Raw genomic sequence first — 14100 nt, forward strand, 5'->3', positions numbered from 1 at the left:
GACCACTCAAATTGCACTATTTTGCTATTTTGATAATGAATAAAAAAAGTTTCGTTTTATGTGGAAATTTCATCAGTATCTATAAAATAAACAAAATATTACATGGCCACTTGGGGATACGAATCTCACTTCTCGCTTTGAAAGTATCTCTCACCAGTGAGCGAGGCGAACGAGTTAGAGATACAGCACTCGAAGTTAAAGTCGTATCTCCAAGCGGCCATGTAATAACCTCTATGTAATGCTTCATGCATGGCTGAAAAAGATTCTTTTTTTCTCGTTAGATAGCTGCTTGGGACCGTTGAGATCGTAATTTTTTTTTATCTCGGGAAAGTAAAATTAAATACTATGAGATATTCATTTACTTCTTTGTTCAAGCGTATTATTATTGGAGTGTAATCACAAGGGGCCCAGACAAGCGACGAGTCTGGTTGTTTATTGGAAATATAAAGGAATGTATGGGAGAATATTAAAGAGTTTTATTATCGTAAACTTATATCATGCATGAAATCACTCCTAGTATAGTTTTAACTGTTTTAGGAGTAAACCTATTAAAGCATTAAAATATGTCTGAGTTAAAGCTCAAAATAAATGTAAATCTACCTCACTTGCTGCGTATTGTCGTTTCTGTGGCTCTAAATGGCGAATTTGAGCGATTTGGTGGGTTTTGCGTCGACTGTTACTATACGTTATAAGAAAAAGACCCTCCTCTCCTTCTTATAACGTATAGTAAATGAGTCGACGCAAAACCCACCAAATCGCTCAAATTCGCCATTTAGAGCCACAGAAACGACAATACACAGCAAGTGAGGTAGGTTTATCTTTATTTTGAGCTTTAACTCAGACATTTCATGATATAAGTTTACCATAACAACACTCTTTAATATTCTCCCATACATTCCTTTAAATTTCGAATAAACAACCAGACTCGTCGCCTGTCTGCGCCCACTGTGGTGTAACGTTTTTTCCTATTCGAGGCTGGGTTTCACGGTCTGTTATTAACAGAAAAAAAAAGCTATAATAAAGTAAAGCAACGATCTTTGCAAGTTAGTTGCAATTGAACTTTTAACACCCTAACATCAATATGCATATTCTCCATACCGTTTTCCATATATTTCCTTAGGTGCTGACAAGAATTTGTTTAACAATCAAGAGCTTCATTAGGTTGTGATCATTTGCTTTATTCGCGTGACCTTAATATTTGATTCAAGAGTAAAATTGTAAGGACAAGTTAACAGTTAATCACTCTTCAAAGGGTTAAAACGAATAAAGAAAAGACGAAAAGTACACATGGCTCTTTTTAATAAGCAGTCGCGTTAACAGGATTGAGGAGGGGTCTATTTATGTCATGTGACCCCGTGCTACGGAAAACTGTTCCAGGAAAATTATTGGCCATGGTGCTTTTCTTTGATTATGAATTTATTACCCAAACAGCTCTGACGCAGCTCATTGACTCTGATTGTTGTGGAAATATTTTAAGAACAGTCAAACCTTCTAAAGGAGACATTTTCAGTACCCAGAGATTGGTTGGTGTTTGTCTGACTCTGAAAATGGCTTGGAATACGCCGGACGCGGTATTCCGAGCACCTAGCTAATGTGTCCAAAGCCAAAATTATTTTTTATTAAGCACTGCACTCTCACAAGTACATCAGGTCGATTTACCATATTTATTCAGCTATAAGCCGAGCGATTTTAACATAAATTAGAGCTAGAGTCCAGCGAAATTTCAGCCAAAGAGGAGGTTCACATTATAATCAAAAGTTTTCAAAAATAAAAACTTTAGCGTATTTAAACAACACTGAATGGGCATGTTTTCATTTAGAAGCCGAACAAAGTCGAGAGTGCCACTGGACAGAAGTTCGAACTGCTTTGGCGTCTCATCCATGTTTATATCCTCGACAAGGAGTAGCCCCGTCCCTGTCTTCTCCTGTTGTTATATAAGAACAAGCAATTAAAAATAGACGGTGCTTTGGGTAGAATTCGCAAATCGGAACAACTAGATGTACCTTTACACCGGCAAAACTACTGTATCACGTTTGCTGAAGTGTTCACTGAATCGTTAGTGACATTTTGATTGGTTGGGGTGTCCTGTTCATGGAAATTTAAGGCAGGCTTTCGGACCCAGAAAATTTTTCCTTTTCCCTTGAATAAAGGTGACAAAAATTTGTGAGTGAAGGTAAATGAAGGTATCTCCTAATCTCGTTCCCAGGTTATACCGTGTAATTGTAACTGAACTGTCCAACCGCTTGGCCGTGGAAGGTCTGCGTACAAGGTCAGGTTTCTCCTTAACAGAAGTGTCGTTTAACAGAAGTGTCGTTTAACAGAAGTGTCGTTTAACAGAAGTGTCGTTTAACAGAAGTGTCGTTTAACAGAAGTGTCGTTTAACAGAAGTGTCGTTTAACAGAAGTGTCGTTTAACAGAAGTGTCGTTTAACAGAAGTGTCGTTTAACAGAAGTGTCGTTTAACAGAAGTGTCGTTTAACAGAAGTGTCGTTTAACAGAAGTGTCGTTTAACAGAAGTGTCGTTTAACAGAAGTGTCGTTTAACAGAAGTGTCGTTTAACAGAAGTGTCGTTTAACAGAAGTGTCGTTTAACAGAAGTGTCGTTTAACAGAAGTGTCGTTTAACAGAAGTGTCGTTTAACAGAAGTGTCGTTTAACAGAAGTGTCGTTTAACAGAAGTGTCGTTTCGATAGACTAACAAATACAAACCTGTGAAGGTGTAGTCTGATCGTCCGGGTGAGTGTAGTCCTGAGAAGGACTGTTGTCGGTGGTAGTGACTGACGTTTCGACAACCTGTGCGGAAGTCACCATCTGAGTCAAGTGACTTCCGCACAGGTTGTCGAAATGTCAGTCACTACCACCGACAACAGTCCTTCTCAGGACTACACTCACCCGGACGATCAGACTACACCTTCACACGTTACCCCCGGGTTCAAACTATTTACTGAAATACAAACGTGTTATAAACATTTCTCCGGGACCAAACTTGTTTTCCCTGAATGAAGGTGTTCTCAGATCAATGGTGTCCTTTCCACGGCAGAATGGTAAATCAAATGCAAATGTTTTTACAGGACGAAAACCAAATCTCTTGAACCCTTAATTTAAAAAAATATCTGTATAATTAGCATTCACCCAATTTTGCTTGAGGAAAATGGAACGTTCTTTTATTCAACACAGAGGTATCCATCTACTAACTTTACATGAAATGAAAATTCTTCCAAGACCGAACTTGTGCACACCATTCCTCCCCCCACCCCACCCTTTCCCCTCTCGGATAGGTGTCCCAAAGAAGTCCCAAAGGTACTGTAGTTTGAACATTTGAGCTCTTTCGTGAATAGCCTTTATTCAGCATACATTAGAATTTATTAAAAAACATATTTCCCCTTGTCCTGACGGCTAAGTCATTCTTACCAAGAACAAATCTTCTTACAGTAATCTTCACGATCAAGGACCGGTAGAAGGATTCGAAATCAAGGCAACAGTTGTCGGTAATTTTGTCCTTCCTGTCACTTAGTTAAAAAAATATCCTATTCACTGTTCAATTAAGCATTGTTTTTTTCATTATTTGTAGCAAAGCTGTTCATATTATTTATAGCACTACCTAACATGGTCTATAAAATCTCTCTCTGACTTTTAATCTTAAAAAATTGCCTGGCTTTATCGTGAAATAACATTAAACAACAAGGCGCAACAAAGCCTTGTGGTTGCATTAAACAGTTAATAGCTTCGTTCCCCCCCCCCCCCCAGCCAAAGAATCTCGCATCAACGTCAGTGCGAGATGCCGTTGGAAACAGTACGATCATCTTCTTGAACTTCGTATTGAATATAATCAGGTCTTTTCAAAAACTGCCAGAAACAAAATTAAAACAAATTACAATTTCACGGATACTCTTTTTTTCTACCTATTCCCTGCATGAGCAGGATTGTCTATTCTCTTTAATATGGTCGCCATAACTAGATACTTCATGGCCAGAATGCGGTCAGATATTTTCAGATCTTCGTTTTTAAAAGCTTTAGTAGCTAGTCCTCGAGCATTTTCGAATATTTCATTTGCAGCGGAAAGGTTTGTCGTAGCTGATCTATCCAGGCAACTAACCTCCAATCTACTAATTCCTTTAATAAGAGAAAATGCTTCCGCATCACGTCCATCACAGGCCGCCTCTCCTGTTACCGCACCGCACTCGCTTGTAGACTCTGTTACTTCAAACAAGAACGCCATTCCTTCCTTGAAGAAGCTGATACTTGTTTTCAAATCTTCCTCTGATGATGCGTTCAACTTTGACTTCATGATGTCGTCGATTTCACTTACGATCAAGGGGTAGAATTTTCCGTCTGTTACATCGCCATCTTTGAGTTTTTCGCGAACTCATCTCTGCCTTTTTCTACGAGTGAGCCAATAGTGGATTTAAACACAGCAGCAGTTACAATCGAAGACATTTCTTGAATCCTTTTTTCTTAAGTGACGCTACGTTACGCAGTGCAACAGGGTTTGAACAGAATGAACATGCGGTTCTCCAAAATTCAGCTTTTCAATTTAGGTCAAAGTTCTAGTTCAGTGGTTCATAAAAGCTAAAGGCGGAAACAGGCGATCTATCAATTTTAACCAATCGTACCGCCATCAAGGGAAAAAACAATAACGAACCCCAGTAGCAATAATTTCAAAAATTTGTAGTTAAAGCTTGTCTTAAACAATAACGAGGTTGGAAGTCGTTTCAACTTCATTGCTAGTTCTTTTACAGCGTAACACCTGGAGAATGATGAAAAAATAACGACCGGATCAATGAAAGAAAACACTCTCCAATAAAATTGGAAACCAAGCCGAGCTGAAGCAAACTCAATATTTATTGTCATCTTATTTCGCCTCAGGCTCAAACAATCTTTATGTATTCGGCTCCAGTTGATAAAACGAGACATAAGTAACTGCGAAAAGGTTTTCAAACCAATGTGGATCTCAGTTTACTTTGTATGGCATGTTGATTAGATTCGACCGGAATGATATCAATATCTTTCGTATCTAAACCCGATTTCAAAACATGTCCAATACTGACTCAACATAAGGAGACTGTTGACCCTTCTAAATAATTCACGTCAATGATAACGAGTGTTTTTGTCAACGAAAACAGATGTATGGTGGACTAGGAATGCCATAAGAAAATTGTGTAGTACCTTGTTAGTTTCCCGTTATTTACTATGTTATTTCATTTTATTTTTAAACTTTAAACGAAAAAAAATTATATCGAGATACTTTAAATCAAAAATGGAAATAAAAATTTTTAATAAATAGTTAAATGAAACGAAAATAATCTTATCTTAGCCTAGCAGTGCCATAAGGTTTTTCTTAAAAAAAAAAAAAAAATTTCGGTCGTGGCATATCGATGCCATAGCCTACAATGCACTTGGGTCATGATGTTTTCTGCCAAGATGGCGGGAAATCAAATCAGGAATGGCGACTGGATGCAAGATCAAACGCTTAAAGGTGATTTATCAAAGAACGTCCGGCAAAAATGGAAAAAAAAGGGAGATTTTAGACTTCATAGAATCGAAATACCCAATGTATGCATGGAGTGAGCGAACATTAGCACGCAGGCTGCAGTACTTTGACATTAAGTTCACGAATTATGAAGTGGATATTGAAGATGTAAATACAAACAATATTCTTATGTTTTGCGATTGAAAACTTTTGTTTTGTAGACAATTTTGCATTTTTTTACAATCTTTTTGGCTACAAAATAATTAATAGGTGCAGAGTTTCTTTCAGAGGTCATAAAAAGGATGTTCTTGTGTCAAAGTCTTTTCAGAAAAATAAATGACTTGCACCTATCAAAGTGAGTTTTTGCTGTTTACTCTGAAGGAACCTACTGGCATATGTGTACATTCCCGTGCTACAGAAAGAACTAGATATCTTTAGAGTATCAGTGTGGAACAATCATCGAATGCGTAAGCAGAAGGCTAAAGAACTTCCTGATGGAGTACCAGAGCACATTTACATGTATCCGCAGAATTATGGAGGGGAAAAATGTGGCCTCACAGTAACCGAACAACAACTCCAGGAAACAGCAGAGCTCTCAGGTGTGTTGGAAGGGACAAGTGACTATTTGGAGGCTGGGTTCAGGAGAGAATGTGAAAGACGCATTCCAGACGCAAATGATGTTGAACCTGCACAGGCAGCGAATGCTTATTTATTTTTAAAGAATAATTTTGATGTAAACAGGGTGTAACAGTGACTCATATTTTTTTTGGCTCACTTTTATGTAATGGCCGGACGAAGACTGGTTGCTCGGCTTTTTGCGACTGCTCATATTCCAGAAATCTGATGTGAATGACCTTCGACCAGTCTTTGATCTGACTTTCATGCGTGTACGAGGGCCCGCGTTCGCCCGCGAGGACATCACATTCGCAATTTGTTCCAAAATGCGACTTACAGGCCTCCTTGATATTCTTTAAAGTCGGTTCTTTGTCGAATGGCACGAGGGTTGAGGGTTAAAGGCCCAATGCGGTTGTACTTTTGGCACTTGCCTTGAGCGTTTGCCGATAGTCTCTGCACAGTCAAGGTGCCTTCAGATCCCCTGGGGCTAGCTTTATCGCTCTTTGTACCTACCCGTCTCTTTCCTTGGCGTTCCTTGTAGTCGTCCCATTACTTACGTTTACTCAACATGAGGAAATCGTGTAACAACACAATGAAAATGCTTCAATCACACATCGCTTAGGAGCCACGTAAAAGATCACCGAGGAGGATTGTGGGTTACGGCATCGATAGGCCACGACCGAAATTTTTTTTCTTTAAGAAAAACCTTATGGCACTATTAGGCTAAGATAAGATTATTTTCGTTTCATTTAACTATTTATTAAAAATTTTTATTCCAATTTTTGATTTAAAGTATCTCGATATAATTTTTTTTTTCGTTTAAAGTTTAAAAATAAAATGAAATAACATAATAAATAACGGGAAACTAACAAGGTACAACACAATTTTCTTATGGCATTCCTAGGCCACCATACAGATGTCCCTTTTTACAGCTGAGGTTGACTTTTTTTCATATTTCAGTCTAAAGCTATGGCCTTCCTTTAAGCTACTAGGTTACGATAAAAGTACATCTTTTCCTATACCATTTGTCAGTGCACGTTCCAGAATATCTTTCAAGATCTTGATTCATTTGTATGAAATATAAACATCAAAGTTTGCCCACTGGGAATGACTCAGTTCAGAAATAGGTGGTTTGCACGATAAGTCATTGCCACCATGTTGGTGGACGTAAAAAATAGATATCTCATTAGCTCCCCTTGTTCGTCCACCAGCATTTGTTCTTTTCACCGTTGTTACCTGTGTCTCTAGAGATTGGTTGCAAACCACCTATAGCTCGTCATTGTTTCACTCAGCCTTTTGTTATATCAAGGAAGCCGCTACATTGTTTGTCGTGTCATCTCCTCACAGCACAATGAGTTTAGGCTTATTTTTAAAATAACACAGCTATTTTTTTCCTCACGAGCAGCAAGTTGTTTAAGACTTTCATATCATGGACCGTCTCTTCTACTGAGTTTTAACCGCTTATCCCATTTCGGCAGGAACGCTCTGAGAAATTGGAAAAGTTTGTTTTCGAACATCAAAATCTTACAATTAAACTTTATTTATTGTATAGCTACTGATGAAATACCAAGATTTTTCCTTTACTAAAAACTCATATCTTAATTACGCACGGTGACGATACTATTTTTATCTATCACGTGTGAGGATATTGGTGTCGCCATAGTTACTAACATGATAAGTCAATTACAAGAGACTTATTACAGATTTTTTTCTCTTCTTCATTAGAATGTTGAACTTTTGGAACAGAAAATATAAGTATTATTGTCTTTATTTCTCCTTTATAACTTTGTATCCGAGTTTCATAGCATTTTTGTGAGAAGCATTTTCGATAGGTGACTACTCAAATTGCACTATTTTGCTATTTTGATAATGACTAATAAAAAAAGTTGTTTTATGTGGAAATTTCATCAGTATCTATAAAATAAACAAGACATTACATGGCCATTTGGGGATACAAGTTCTATCTTCCCGCACTGAAAGTATCTCTTACCAATGAGCGAAGCGAACTCGTGAGAGACACAGCACTCGAAGTTAAATTCGTATCCCCAACCGGCCATATAAGAACCTCTATATGATGCTTCATGGCCGAGGAATATTATGTTATTCAGGTTAGGTATCTACTTGGGACCGTTGAGATTGTAGTGTCTTTTTTTTTTGGTGATTTCGGGAAAGTAAAATTAAATACTCTGTGACTTTCAATTACTTCTTTCTTCAAGCGTATTATTATTGAAGTGTAACGTTATTTCCTATTCGAGGCTGGGTTTCTCTTTGTTATCAAGAGAAAAAAAAACCTAGAATAAAGTAAAGCAACGATCTTTGCAAGTTAGCTGCAACTGAACTTTTAACACCCTAACGTCAGTGTGGGTATTCTCCATACCGTTTTCCATATATTTCCTTAGGTGCTTACAAGAATAATTTGGTTCAACAATCAAGAACTCATCATTATCATCATCATTTATTTATAATTGTTGTTACTACATAAAAACATACATTTAAAGTCGGACTGGCCCGCGTATAGCTATGCTGATCTAGGCGGGCCAGTCCGTCAATAGCTACAGTCTATCGTTAGCTTATTACTATTAATATTAGTAAAATAAAAAGAAAAGTAAGAGAAGAATGTGATTTAATAGATAATATTTTGCTTGTTTGTTTGTTTCTCTCTCTTCCCTTCCCCCTACTTCTACTACTACTTGACATTTTGATTTAGCTTAGAGATAATTTTGCGAACCTCAATGAAAGAGTCTTCATCTTCGAGTACACTTAGTAGTTAGAGCTTCATCAGGTTGTGATCATTTCCTTTATTCACGTGACCTTAATGTTTGATTCAAGAGTATGATTGTAAGGAGAAGTTAAATTTTAATCACTTCAAAGGGTTGAAAGGAATAAAAAAAAAAAAAAAACCAAAAGTACATATGGCTCTTTTTAGACTAGGTTTACACTAGAGGAGAGTTTTCCGGATTCGTGAATGTTTCCGGATTCATCAATTTTGGAGTATTCGGATTCGTAGGCGTTTACGCTGAAAGGATATTCGGATTCCTGACCGTTTACACACAACGACAACTCCGGGAACATTCGAAATGAAATGGTTACCAAGTCCAGTGTTGTTTCGTCGTTTGATCGACAAAGTGAAAATGCCTCCCCCAAAAAAGGCTAGAGTAGATCCAGATGCCACGAGGTAAATTTGAGTTGGACAGATGCCAAGTCATCTACGTCGTCGGCGATTAAGTGTGGCTGACGTTAAACTTCCTTGCAATAATAATTTGCGTTTCCTCAGAAATGCTGCGATACACACGATAAAATTTTCGCCTGAACCTGCGAAAAGATAAGGCAACCGGAGACCGCCAGCAATGTTAGCACCAGATCCTCCATTTTAGTTTCATCGCAAACTCAAAAGATTGCAGGCGGAAATAATATCCGGATTCGAGAAAAAAAGCGCTTACACGACATAACTTTCCAGATTCAAAAGTTATCGGATTCAAAGTTCCCACTTTAAATTCCGGATTCAAAATCTCCGGCGACACGACCAAACCGGGGAGTTTTTATTTCGAATTCGTCCACTTTCGTGTAAACGGCAAAATCAATCCGGTACTAAAACGTTTAGGATTCATTACGAATCCGGAACAATTTCCTCTAGTGTAAACCTAGTCTTAACAGGATTGAGAAGGGGTCTATGTATGTGATGTGACTCCGTGCTACGGAAAACTGTTCCAGGAAAATTATTGGTGCTTTACTTTGATTATAAATTTATTACCTAAACAGCTCTGATGCAGCTCATTGACTCTGATTGTTGTGGACTTGAATTTTTAAGAACAATAAAACTTCCTAAAGGAGATATTTTCAGGACCCAGGCAAATAGAGATTGGTTGGTGTTTGTCTGACTCCAAAAAAATGACCTTAGAATACGCTGGACGCATTATTCGAAGCACTTAGCTAATGTGTCCAAAACCAAACTTATTTTTTATTAAGCACTCCACTCTCACAAGTACATCAGGTCGATTTACCATATTTATTCAGCTATAAGCCGAGCGATTTTTACATAAATTAAAGCGAGAGTTAGGCGAACTTTTAGCCAAAGAGTGGGTTCAGCTTATAATCAAGAGCTTTCAAAAATAAAAACTTCAGCGTATTTAAACAACACCAAATGGGCATGTTTTCATTTAGAAGCCGAACTTAGTGGAGAGTGCGACTGGTCAGAAGACCGAACCGCTTTGGCGTCTCATCCATGTTAAAATCCTCGACAAGGAGTAGTAAAGTGCTCACTCAATCGTCAGTGACATGTTGATTGGTTAAGGTGTCCGGAAATTAAAGGCGGGCTTTCGGACCCAGAATATGTTTCCTTTTCCCCTGAATAAAAGTGACGAAAGTTTTGCGAATGAAGGTATCCCCTGATCTAGGACCCAGATAATACCGTGTAACTGTAACTGAACTGTGCAACCGCTTGGCCGTGGAAGGTCTGGGTAAGAGATTAGGTTCCAGTAACAAACTCCTCCGATACAAGTGTCCTTTCGAGAGAGTTATAAGTGTAAACGTTTTGTAAACATTTCTCCGGGACCAAACTTGTGTCCCTTGCATGAAGTCCTTTCCACGGCGGAATGATAAATGAGAATGCAAACGTTTTTGAAGGATAAAAACCAGCTCTCTCGCACCCTTTTAATGTCTCTATATTTTGCATTCACCCATCCACTGACCTAAACATGAATTGAAAATTTTCCCATGACCGAACTTGTGCACCCCAACACTCTCCCCTCTCGGATGGCCGTCCCAAAGAAGAAGCCCAAACGTATTGCTGTTTGAATATTTTGAGCTCTTTCGTGAATAAACTTTATTCAGTATACATTAGAATTTATTAAAAAAAACTATATTGCACTTTGTGTTAACAGCTAAGAATGCATTTTTTCACGGTAGCCTTCACGATCAATGACTGGAAGAAGGATTAATTCGAAATCAAGGCAACATTTGTGGGTAAGTTTGTCCTTCTTGTTACTTGGTTAAAAAAATATCTTATTTACTATTCGATTAAGTATGCGTTTTTTGCTTGTTTTTCTCAAAGCTGTTAATACCAATTATTATAGCATTACCTAACATGGTCTTTAAAATCTCTCTCTTACTTTTAATCTTAAAATATTGCCTGGCTTCATAGAGAAATAACATTAAATAACAATGCATGACAGGCCTTCTGATTGAGTTACACGCTTCGTCCCCCCCCCCCCCCAGCCAAATAAACTCGGAACAACGTCAGTGTGAGATGCCATTGGAAATAGTATTATCGTCTTCTTGAATACTGTATTGAATCGCATCAGGTCTTTTCAAAAACTGCCAAAACCAGAATAAAAGCAAATTAAAATTTGAAGGGTACTCTTTCCCTACTTATTCTCTGTTAAATATCGTCGTTCATTTACAAATCGCGCATGTTGAAGTCAGCGTATCCTTTAGGTAATGAGGGGAGTTGGGGGAGGGGGCAAAGGAGGAGGAACAAACCAGTGAAATTTCAGCGCATCTGCAAACGCTGTGATGGCTCGGCGCAACGATCGGCGTATGTTCTCAGGTTGTTATAACCAGGTTACCTTTCAGAAGAACTAACCACACTCGCCAATAAGTCGAGGTGTCTTACATGGGTATAACCTCTTTTCTTTAATGCTCAAAACAAACGAAATGGCACATGAACAGGAGCAGTTCGTCTGTCGTTCTTATCAAAAACTTGTTAAGGTACCACAATTTACGCCGTGCTGCTGGCCAGTAGAACGTACAGGCTCAAATTCTCAGAGAAGCAATCTCAGTGATTTAAGGCCTGTATTAATAGCTTATGAAGAAAGAAAGTGACTATCGTTTAATATCAGAAATATATTCCAGTAGATCTTAAAAAAATAGGTAACTTATGGAATATCAAACACCATTTCATACCTTGATGAAATCCAAGAAGGTGAGCCCAAGTGCAAAATAAACCTAAAATAACAGATCACAAAGGCTTTATTATTATCAATATATTTTCAGGCCCTGTCCATTCGCATTCTTATTAAACTTTCCTTTCTCCTAAGGTAAAAGTAAATAAATAATTCTGCTGTTGTACATTTGAATTATTTCCTCTCATCCACAAGAAATTGAAAACGGGGAGTCGTCATTTATGACGTACCCACTACACTACGTCATCCGTTCAAACTGAGAGATGGACGGTGGGAGAGATCTCTTCTTCAGGGGGCGTGGTTGAGTGGGTACATCATTAAATCTTCCTAACGGAGACTGTTATTTATTAGGTTTCCCATAATATATTGGTAATTGTTTTTACCGGATGTGTGTGGTTAAAAGGCCAAACTGCAGACGATGGGCGACTCAAATTGATGAAGTCTTCTTCGCAGCCATTATTTGGTCTCGTCACGCAATGCAAAGAACTAGAACGTATTCAGGTAAGATCCATGAGAATCATTTGTCCTGGTATGCAATACGAACAGGCCTTAGCTATTATGAATCTTCCAGCTGTGAAAGACCACCATGAAAATATGTGTACAGCAACATTTCGCAATACAATGAACGATCCTCGGTACAAATTAAGCAAACTTTTACCACCCCGCTATGTAAGCTCTCATAGGTTAAGGCACGAGCGTACCTTTGCTTTGCCACTTTGCAAGACAAATACAATTAAAAACAGTTTTTTTATTGCTTCGGCCAGAATAGTCAACAGCCACAAATAATGTACAAGTTCCCTCTTACGACGAACTTATTTTTTTAATAATAAGATGTATACATGTATATAGTAATTTTTATTTTATATCTCTGAACACGCAATTGAGTTCATGCTGCGAAGTATTTACCAACAAAGTATCTATCTGTCTATCTATCTATCTGTACACTCTCCCCCACCATCGGCTGGAAATTATGGTACCCGATAAAATACGAGCTGTGATTGGACAAGTAGTCTTGGCGCGACTGGCTCAAAAAAATATGAACTGCGTTCTGATTGGCTACACTTAAAGAAAGGAATGTAGCTCCGATTAAAGCAGACGCCGGTGGGGTGGAGTGCGCGTCACGTGAAAAGAACATGCAACAGTAGTGTAGGAGACTAAAATCGATAAGGATAAATAAGAAATTGAAAACTGAACCTCAGTTTAAAACCTGGGCATAGAAATCCAAGCGCAGGATACTTACCAATAACGAAAGAAAAGTGACGTAGAAAAGAAGGTACAATCCAACTAGAAAATAGTAACCTGTGTTACGGGGTATTTCGGACTGAAAGACAACAAAGAAAATGACAGCAGAGCAGCATTAGAGCGACAAACATTCCACGAGCAAAGATCTAAAACAAATATCATATTTAAACTCTCATGTTTTTCAAAACGAAACCCGACTGATCTTCCAGCAGGAACAGGGCTTCGAGCTTACAAATTTCAAAGTTGGCTTCCTATTTGATACATTTTTTCCACAATTTTAAAAACAGTGTAGGAAAAAAACAAGGTCATTTAGTGCAAATAATTCGCAATAAACGGACTTCTCTTACGTTTGCCTGGAAGTTAAGATTATTACGCAAGTCGTAAAGGTAAACTGATTAACAACGTAGAGATGGGTCAAATCACAACTCACCACGTACTCTGCGACAAAAAAAACATGTTAATCCTTATAACAACGGATAAAAGCCACGCTACACCTTGCATAACCCTAGGGATGAAAACAACAGGACGACAATTAAATGGATTTCAATGAAAAACTAGAAAAGCCAAAAAGAAATTGTCAAAACAGTATCGAATAATAAAAGTTGCTAATTGTCCTAGCTATTCCATGCTCTCAGTTTGTTTGTTTGTGGCGAACGAGAGGAAAAGTGACGCATTTTCGCTCGCTTTTTTTTAAAATTGAATCCACTAACCAAGAACCTGCAAAACTTAATCTAAAAAAAGGATTGGCTGTCATTGCTCTCAATTTAAACTTTGGTACAAGTCAGTCAGCATTGACCCAACTCTTTCAAAATTTAAATACCATTATTTTGTCTGAAATAAAACTTGGACGTTGGAGGGTAATCATACAAAGGCCAA

General features: G+C 38.0%; 1 long non-coding RNA gene across 1 annotated transcript; it reads right to left on the minus strand.

Annotated features, from left to right (window-relative positions):
- Positions 1-10887: 10887 nt before the first annotated feature.
- LOC148719140 (uncharacterized) lies at positions 10888-13731 on the minus strand. Its single transcript, XR_015994169.1, has 3 exons — positions 13655-13731; positions 11984-13303; positions 10888-11395 (listed from the first exon to the last, which is right to left on the minus strand). It is a non-coding gene; the product is annotated as an uncharacterized LOC148719140 (long non-coding RNA).
- Between the last annotated feature and the right edge of the window lie 369 nt (positions 13732-14100).

This window comes from Stylophora pistillata, chromosome 12, assembly GCF_964205215.1.
Source record: "Stylophora pistillata chromosome 12, jaStyPist1.2, whole genome shotgun sequence".
Lineage (NCBI taxonomy): Eukaryota > Metazoa > Cnidaria > Anthozoa > Scleractinia > Pocilloporidae > Stylophora > Stylophora pistillata.